Raw genomic sequence first — 9,788 nt, 5'->3', positions numbered from 1 at the left:
TAACCATACTATTTAAGTGCTGAACTTACCTTCTTTGAGATAATGAGAGCAATTTCATTTATTCGCTTTGTCTCTGGTACCTTTTTCTATTAAGAAAAATAAGCAATTTCAATGGGAGAGTCCCACATCATATGTAATTACTTGTGGAACTACCATGCAATACCACTGATGGCCACTTAATGCCATCTCAGTGAATTCAACATTGTCTCATAAAACACTCATAATAAAAATATATAGCTTTCATGGACAACCTGACAGTGACAACCACATCTGTTCTGGGCTGCAGGTGGATCTTGAGTGATCTCGAAGAGTTGATCTCCTGGGCTCGTATGAGTTTCAAACCAGGTAAATCGAGATCTCTTGTGCTGAAGAAAGGGAAGGTGACAGGTAAGTTCTGCTTTTCACTCGGCACACCAAGATACCATCACTCACAGAGGAACCAGTAAAGAGCCTGGGAAATGTGTTCAACTGCAGCCTGAGAGACGCAGCCTCCACACAAGCAACCAACCAAGAGCTGGAGACCTGGCTAGCTGTGGTGGACAAATCTGGCCTCCCTGGCAACTTCAAAGTCCGGATTTACCAGCATGGTATCCTTCCATGGATCTCTTGGCCCCTCTTGGTCTACAAAGTCCGCATTTCAACAGTGGAAGACTTTGAGATGAGGGTCAGCAGGTTTCTCCTCAGGTGGCTGGGGCTGCCACAAAGCCTGAGCAGCATCGCCCTGTATGGGCAGACCAACAAGCTTAAGCTCCCTATCAGCAGCCTGAGTAAGAAGTTCATGGTCACTCAGTTGAGGGAGATGCTTCAATACTGGGAGTCCAGTGATCCAAAGGTCATCCAAGCTGGGATGGAGGTTAGGATGGGGCATAAGTGGAGAGCTTCTGAGGCTGTGGGCGTTGTAGAATCAAGGCTATGGCAAAGGGCGCTGGTGGGCACAGTGTCACAGGGAAGAGCTGGTTTGGGTAGTGGGAGAACACCTTGCTATGGTAGGGAACAGGGGAAAGAGCAGAGGTTACTGATTGTGGCAAGCTCGGGGGAGTAAGTAAATAATATTCTAAAATTACAGACAACAAGTAAATAATATTTTAAAATTGCGGACAATGCCACCCTGGGACTTTCACCCAGGCAATAATAACGAAAACTCCAGCTTCAACAATAAAAAAATGGCTGAGGCTTACCAGGAGATAGGTGGGCTAAACAAGGTGAGGGAATCCAAACAAAAGCCACCCCAGGCACACGTGCAAGACAAACACACTTCACACCGCACTTCAGTCCCACAGCACAGGCAAACGTGATCGGCATGCAGATGAGGGGAGGGTCAGACTAGAATGGGGACCCGCACCGCAGAGGCACCACCACTCCAAGCTCTCAGACCACTAAAATAAAAAGAAATACAAGTGTTAGAAACAGTGAAGTTAAACACAATAAAAGGGGCAACAAATAAACTAAATAAAACTGCCGTAACATAAAACATATGCACTAGAGGCCAGCCATCAAGCCAAGTCCTCGAGACAGGCCGCGTCCCGGGCCTCTAGTGGAGCGGCAGAGCATAAAAGTGTCCCAAAACAATTAAAAGAGTCAGTGTTAAAACAATTAAAACAAATAAAACAAAGCAAAGCAAAGCAGCAGCAATTAGGACGACGATCTGTAGGCGTGGCAATGGCTATAGCTCCTCCAGCACCACACGCCGCCACAGCCACTATCAATTTAACGTTGTTAACCTTGTTAAAAAGTCGTCCAATAAAACCCCCTAAAACAAAAGAAATAAGCAACCATAAACGTCCGATATAGACAGGAACGTGCCCACAAGCCGTGGATTCACCTACCCGGATGACAGGGGTTCGCCACACAAAGGAGTCGTTTAGACGCGGGAGGCGCACAACACACAAGTTTCCCCACAGAAGCACAGCCTGTTAACGCCTATTCAGCCAGAGAACCCGATACAGGGAAAGCAAAGTTGACATACCACAGCAGTTTTGGTGTGAGAGCCAGTTCCACGCGCAGCAGTAATAGTCTCCTCGGCAGCCGGAAGTCAGGTGACCTGTCAACCAGACAAACCTTGCCCAAAGCTGGCTCTACGCCTGCTTAAATATGTCACCCCCCTCCGCTGATTGGTCGATACTGCAGCTACTCACCTGATACTGCCACATGATCCTTGAGGAGGTGTGAGCTGGAGTAGAGGAGAAGCGGGTTAGCCAGATGGTGGGAAGGAGGCATCAGAGAGCCTGGATGAGATGGGAGCAAGCTGTGGAGCGCAAGATCACATGGACCGAGCTGTGGAAAGCTGAACCCCATCTTATAAAATTCTTGATCCAGGCGGTCTACGATGTACTGCCTAGCCCATCCAATCTCTTTACCTGAGGGAGGGTGGAGACACCATCTTGCCCCATCTGCCAGAAAAGAGGAACCCTGGAGCACATCCTCAGCTGCTGTCCGAGAGCCCTGGGTGAAGGGCACTATTGCTGGAGACACGATCAGGTCCTGAAGGCCATAACGGATGCTATATGGAGTGGGATCAGCCACAGCAAGAGCCTTTGCCAAGTTAGGAACACCATCACTTTAGTCAAAGCTGTGGAGAAGCTTGCAGCGGCTGCCCGAAATACCTCCCTTGGCCTTTTGGCGATGGCATGATTAGGAGATGAAAGTTGACCTGGGAAAGCAGCTAAAGCCCCCAGAAGCGGTCGCCAAGACAACATCAAGGCCAGGCATTGTCCTCACCTCAGTAGCAACCAAGCAGGTAATTCTCTTGGAGCTCACTGTGGCGTGGGAGGACCGGATGGAGGAGGCCCATAAGAGAAAGAGGGCAAAGTACTCTGAGCTAGTGGAGAAGTGCCGGAACAATGGTTGGCGGGTAAGATGCCACCCCTTTGAAGTGGGATGCCGAGGATTTGTGGGCCAATCCCTCTGCAGGGTCTACAAGATGCTGGACATCACAGGAGCCAGTCAGTGAAGAGCCATCAAGTTGACCACTGACGCAGCAGAGGTGGCGTCAAGGTGGTTGTGGATCAAGAGGGGAGAGGCATGGCAAGTAGGGTATCGCTATCTGGAGACAAGCTGGGTCGCTGCGGGTAGGGGGTCTGATTGTTGAAAGACCAGAAACTGCCTGTGATCCCAGGTTACATCACTGATGATTTGTCCAGGGGCACTATAAGGTATATCTAAGAACTATATATATTTTTTTTATTCTTGAAAAGCTGTCAATAAAACCCCCCAAAAACTGGGAATATTTCTGTAGCAGCCACCGTACGCACTGTTCAAATTCTCTTAAATACAAAGGAACAGAGGCTCCAATGCTTCCTTTATCTCCCTTAGCACATGATACACTGGACCATCCTTCACGAAAGAAAGATAATTAACTTCAATAATTGCTGGGGCCACAACTTTAAGATTTGTGTGGACAAATATGACAACAGGAGGGTGATTAGAGTAGCATTGTTCCTCTTTATTTTCTGTCTTTCATAGCCAGGAATTGCATTTATATTCTAAGATGCTGAAATGATATGCTACTTATGATGCTAATAATATGATACACATGGTACAGTCTTGGTTTAACAACACAATAAAATTGCATTGGAATTGCACTGAAGCATCCAAAGACCATTATGTAGAATACTTATTGGGCATCTATAATTTCAGTGCTGCAGATCCACATTGCAGCTCAGTGTAAGTGTGCTCTATTCTCATTGAAGTGTTGTTGCCTTTTCCTAAGTCTTTATGGATTTTTCTTTCTGCCTTTTCTTAACCCCATGACGTTTTCCAATGAGGTCAATCAAAAGAGCTTTGGAAAAGACAATAGGTCTTTTTCTTTCTTTTTTTTTTTTTTTTGCCCAACCAACAGACTCCATATTTTATTTATATTTATTTATTTATTTGACAAACTGCTTTTTTTATCCAAGTGTTTTTTTTTTTCAACAATTAAACACAAACACAAAATTGGCCCGACCCCAACCCACACTCTGATACCAGATCTCACATGGCAAAAAATGGCCAGACATTTTCCTATATGGTCTTGATCTTAAAAGAAAGAGATTAGAACATAGACAGATTGTACTGTATACACAACTCTATACACATGTAGATCAATGGGTCCTTGGGTGATATATATCAACATAACAACACAATAAAGAATCAATATCAATAGCTGCCATATTTTCACCAACAACAATATGTAGAAATGTTTGCCAGGAAGACACCCTCTGATGGTAAACTTAATCTTTGCTAAATGATTATGGCTCATCGTGTCTCTGATCTACTGGCCAAATATTGGGGGCTAAGAGTCTCTCCACCTGGTGAGGATAAGTCTTCTGGCCAGTAGAGAAGAATATGCAATCATATTTGAATATTTGAATCACAACAATAGTGAAGTCAGAGGAGCTGGGTGGATTGTTTGTCCTGTTATTTTGGAGTAAGTCTCAAAGATTGGGTTCCAGAATCTTTGTAACTTTTGACACATCCAAAACACGTAGTGTGGCTGGAGCTGTCTTACATTGGTCACATGTGGGATCCAGGTCTGTCTTAATACGAAGATGTTGTACAACCTTAAATTGTATAATGTCTGTGTACCACAGACATTAGAGCATTAGAGCAGCTTAAACTCCTCTAAACTGGTCACTTTGTATTTATTAAACATACAGTTTAGTCTTGATCTGTTTTGAGTCAACTTTGCTTTAAAAAAACTGAGAAGCAGAAGGATGTGAAGAAAAACATACTGAATTGGATGAGACAAAACATCTAAGTTGCAAAAATCTAGGTACCTGGGATCAAACTAAATTAAACTTCTGGGCAAACTCTTCAAAACAAGCAAACCTATCATCTATGTATCTTTCAAGGACCATATCTTGAGCCAGTTGTGAATAGATGAGTTTGTGAACAGATAATTGTTGGTTATTGTAGCAGCAACCCACATTTCAGTAGGATTTAATGCTCTTTTAATGGTATGGATTATGAAAAGCTTCTCCATATAGGATGAAAGATGTTGTTTAAATGGTAAGCTGGAGCACAGTAAATCCAGCTACAAGAGATGTTTATTTCATTGAGCCCTTGGTAGGTTTAGTAGGAGCCCTATTTGTTTTACAGACAGTGATGCACAGTCAATCAGCAATATTAGGAGAGTACAGTTATACCGATATTACAATTTAGCCAAAATGTGACTTAGGTAATTATGCTATGAGGCTAACGATTTAAATTTTGTTGTAGTGTGCACACTTTGCTATATGTGTGCAGCAGTTTGTTTCACTTTATAGCAAGTTTTGCTATTAGAATCAATAAATAACTAATAAAGTGAAAGAACATTTTCTGGTGAAGGTTGCACTGAAATGCTGCCTATCACTGCGTTCAACAGTGATTCAAATCACTGAGGAGAAAAAAAAATTAATTTGTCAGTGCCAATGCTATACCTTTTAATATACTGATGGGATTTTTGATGAGAAAAGGCTGCGTGGGACGATCCATAATGGACTCGTCTGAGGGGCTCTACCACATTTACATGTCTGCCAGTTGAGGTAGAGCTGCCTCTTTCTAATTTTACTGACATGCTTCAATTTCCCAGGCCCATCAGCGCGTCCCCCCACTGCCACAACAGCCCCGCAAGTCATTTCCATTTGACTTTTCTCTTATCTGCACAAAAAAAAAAAAGAGAAAAAAAAGAAAAGCATTTCCATCTAGTAGCCGGCGGGTGTTAATGCAAAAGCAGGGTTTAAATTTTATGTGGTGGGGCTACATTTAAACATTTGACCAGCGTTTGTTCTCCTGGCTGCATATAGAAAACTGATGATAGATACGGGACCAAATGTCACAGAAGAAATGGCTTTTGCCATGAATGTTTTATTCAACCTCATGTCGCACTGATCACATTTATACAATAGAAAATGTAAATGTTATGCAGAGCGCCCCAAAACACTATATATTTTATGACCTTCTATAAAAGAGGGTAAAATGACTTTCCATCCAAATAAGGCAAAAATGGAGCGCATATTTAATGGGAGTGGGAAATAGGAGTGTGAGCTTTTTCCAGAGACACAGGGTGATATTCACTTAACCTGCCGGCTGCAGCGGTTCGTTGGCTCTAACCTGCACAGATTTATGTTTGTCTGTGACTATGCCTGTCTTTGCTGCTCACCATGTGGATAAATAAAATGGAACTCTGTTTGTCAGGCCCATTTAAGAGAGGAGTTGTTATCTTTTCTTTTTTTTTTAAATGTTAATGTCATTCAGATTTATGGAAGGGGGAGATAGATGGTTGCTAAGAGTATGGTGAGCTGGATACTGTTTATACCATTGAAATGCACACAAACAAAACCCGTTTGCCCCTGAGCCTCAGCAGCACGCTGAAGACTGAGCAGCCATCGGCATCAGAGCCCCGTTGGAACAAACAGCTCAAAATGATCTCAAGATTTGAAGCATTTCCTTTTAATTTTTCTTATTTTTTGTGCAGCCTGGTTATTGTAGTATAGATTAAAAGAAATAAAATCTAGATTCCCATTAATTTTATTAGCACATAAAGTGCTTTTGTCCAGTGGAGCTTGAAGAGAAAGGGAGCGCAGAAGTGCAGGAGAGAAAAAAGGCATAAAGAGAGCACACTGGCATGAAAGCCAAGTGTATTAATTCTCTTCCCATTCTCCTGCTGTGTTGTGATGGACTGAGTAATATGCAGGCTCACTTTCTATGCCAAAGGCTAGATGAAGGCTCACAAGAGAGGACTCTGAGCTGGTCTCTGCCTCGCTTGCTTTAGCAATGTTAAACTGTAAAAATAAAACAATCCTTTTACCCCCCCCAAGGTCTTGCTTTACCCACAACTGTTCAGCACAATCTGTGTGCTTCTGCTTCTTCTCTCTGTATATGTACGAGACAGTCGATACAGTATGAATTAGGAGAACCCTGAGTCACACTGGCCTCCATGTGGAGTGACTGTGTATTAAATCACGCTAATTGATTAGCTGGAGTTCACAGGAGGACAACACTGGATTGCACTCAGGCCTCAGCAGCCCTGTTAAAGAGGTTCCCGGTCTTCTCAGGTGACGACCCGAGCACTTACACTCTCAGTTAATCCATCTCCTTCTGTAATGCCATGGAAATGCTCTCCATCCTGTGTGTGCCAAACAACTCACATGCAACATCACTATTTAAAGCTTTAATATGGACATGCTGCATCCCAGTGCCATCTTTCCTAACAAGGCAGTTTGCTGTGGATGATAATTGTTTTATTTGATTTTTGTGACATATGGTGCAGGATTAGTGTGTAACACAGTTCAGTGGAAGTTGCTAAATTGAATTGGTTGGGTTTTGACACAACATGAAGTGAAGTGAGCATGCAGAACTATTTATTGACTTGCATAAATTGGATTTATAAATTTCCTTGCTAATATAATTCAGCTGTTGTGTGGCAAGACAACAATTGATGTAATTAGTCATGCATTCTTGCTATTGCACACAAAAAGATATGAGAAATAAATTAATCTGTCAAATTTTCAGGAATTTTAAAAAATGTTTTAGATAAAACGAGTGCTGTAGGAGAGTACTGTGTCGATGCAATGAGGTGTGACTGATCTGGAAAGATGTGTCATAGGGGGCAAATGTCAAAGTAGCATCCGTGTGCCTACTGGGATATCAGTTTTCCCAGATGATCTGTCAATTAACTGCCTGCCTCCATTAAAATAATGTTTTGTCCTAATGGGGTGTGGTGATTGGCATGAAATTATATCTCTGAGTTGTAAATGTAAATGTCATGTATAATTTAATTTTTACTTCACCAACCCGTTCAACCCAGGACTTGGTTAGGTTGAAACAGATTAAGTCTGTATGTGAGCCACATACTGCCACAGTTGACCACAGACGCTTGAGAAACTCTTATAAAATTATCCCTGAATCTGGTCACGGATCGCAACTTTGTTTTTTGTTTTTATTTTTATGTATTCATAGTTTTTGAAATAATAACATATGGAAAACTGTGTCACTGCCTTTCATGAAACTCTCTCTGAGGAAGTGATAACCAGTTTTACAGATTTATAAACATGACTGCTGGCCAGAAGACTAATTCTTATGGATTTATACTCATTCATCTATATTTATGACTTTAAAGGTGCAGCATGTAACAAAATTAAAGGTCAATGACAAAAAAATAAATAAAAAAAAATACATCATTAAAAATGTGTTTCTGTTGGTATCTAATCCCTTTACTAAACTAACTTGTATGTTTTTTTTCAGAATTAGTCATTTATATTTATCTGCCATGTGTCCATATATATGGCAGCTGCCATATTTGTGCCACCATTTTTACCACGGTGTCTCTAAATGGACAAACAACTCTGTGTGTGAAGTAAGAAAATCATTTCTTGTTATTTTCAAAACATCTGGTCTTTGTTTAATATGGCAGCACCTGTCATTGTTAGTTGTTACTGTCAGCAGTAATAAGTTGCTAAATAGTTTACAGGTGAATGTTTTACTTTGTTTATACTCCGACTTCCTGCCACTGCATGCCTAATAATGTTTTTCTTTTGTGATCCATTCACATTTTAATTTCATTGCTTTCATCTTTTTAACAGAAGATATTAAATAGAAGGAAGTGACGTCATTCTTTGCACATGTGCAGATGTAAAGAGAAAAAATAAATCAGATATACGGGTCTACATGCACAAAGACATTGGAGTATTGGGAAGAAATCTACATGTGTTAATCTGATTTCTTATAATTTGATAATAGCAGTTATCTGATAAAGGATATGAGATTTTGCTCTTTCTATGACTGCTTTAATTATCTGAAAACTCTAAACTTGAAGTAACTACCTGTAGTGCAGTCATTGCTGCACCTGAGGCCACTGGATCCACTTAAAGATATAAACATGTTCATATCGGTAGGAAATTTGGCCACTGACAGCCACCAACCATTCAGAACTGTGCTTGGCATTTGTAATTGCAAGTAATTTCTATGTCCATCTTTACCACAACATGTAAGTAATTCTTACACCTTGACCTTTAAACCTCAGTTTTTCTTTAAGTCATTGTTTACTCTTACTTTTACACTTGGTTTTAGCTTTGACATTAGATTTTTTCCTTTAGGCATAGGCAGCGCAGTAATAGGCCTTCTTCGCCCCATCTCCAGCCGTCCATCTGCTCTCAAAAGCAGTTTTTTTACATTGCCTTTTGTTTTGCTTATGGAATTTTTCAATCATCATGATTAATGTAATTTTTTGTATTTCTACTTACTTACATGTCTGTGACTTTTTGTGTGTGTGTGTGTGTGTGTGTGTGTAATTTTGTGGATGTTAAAAAAGATAAACATGCAAATTACAAGCATGTTGTAAAATTTTAAAGAAAAATATACTCTCCCCAGCCATTTTACCAGGTCCACCTGTTTAACTCTGTGTTAACAAAAATAACTAATTAACCAATCACATGGCTACTATGTAGTCAAGGCAACTTGATGAAGCTCAGACAGAGCATCGGAATAAAGAAGAAAGGGGATTTAAGTGACTGTGAATATGGCATGGTTGGTGGTGCCAAACAAGTTGGTCTGAGTATTTCAGAAACTGCTGAACTATAGGGATTTTCACACACAACTATCTTTAGAGTTTACAGAGAAGGGTCAGATAAAGAGAAAGGAGAACAGGCAGATTGGTTGAAGGTGACAGAAAGAGAACAGGAGGTCCAATAAGCACTGGTTCCAACCAAGGTCTGCAGAATAGCATCTCTGAACACACAACATGTCCAACCTTGAAGCAGATGGGCTACAGCAGCAGAGGACCGCACCGGGTGCCTCTTGTCAGCTAAGAACAGGAAACTGAGGCTACAATT

At 41.3% G+C, this 9,788-nt stretch overlaps 1 pseudogene; it reads left to right on the top strand.

The window, feature by feature from the left end:
• Positions 1 to 242: 242 nt before the first annotated feature.
• On the top strand, positions 243 to 3,088 carry LOC121641729 (annotated as a pseudogene).
• Positions 3,089 to 9,788: the final 6,700 nt, after the last annotated feature.

The sequence above is a fragment of the Melanotaenia boesemani genome, chromosome 1 (genome assembly GCF_017639745.1).
Source record: "Melanotaenia boesemani isolate fMelBoe1 chromosome 1, fMelBoe1.pri, whole genome shotgun sequence".
Classification (NCBI taxonomy): domain Eukaryota; kingdom Metazoa; phylum Chordata; class Actinopteri; order Atheriniformes; family Melanotaeniidae; genus Melanotaenia; species Melanotaenia boesemani.
The sequence above is the reverse complement of the archived record's forward strand: the minus strand, read 5'-3'. Positions and strand labels throughout refer to the sequence as shown.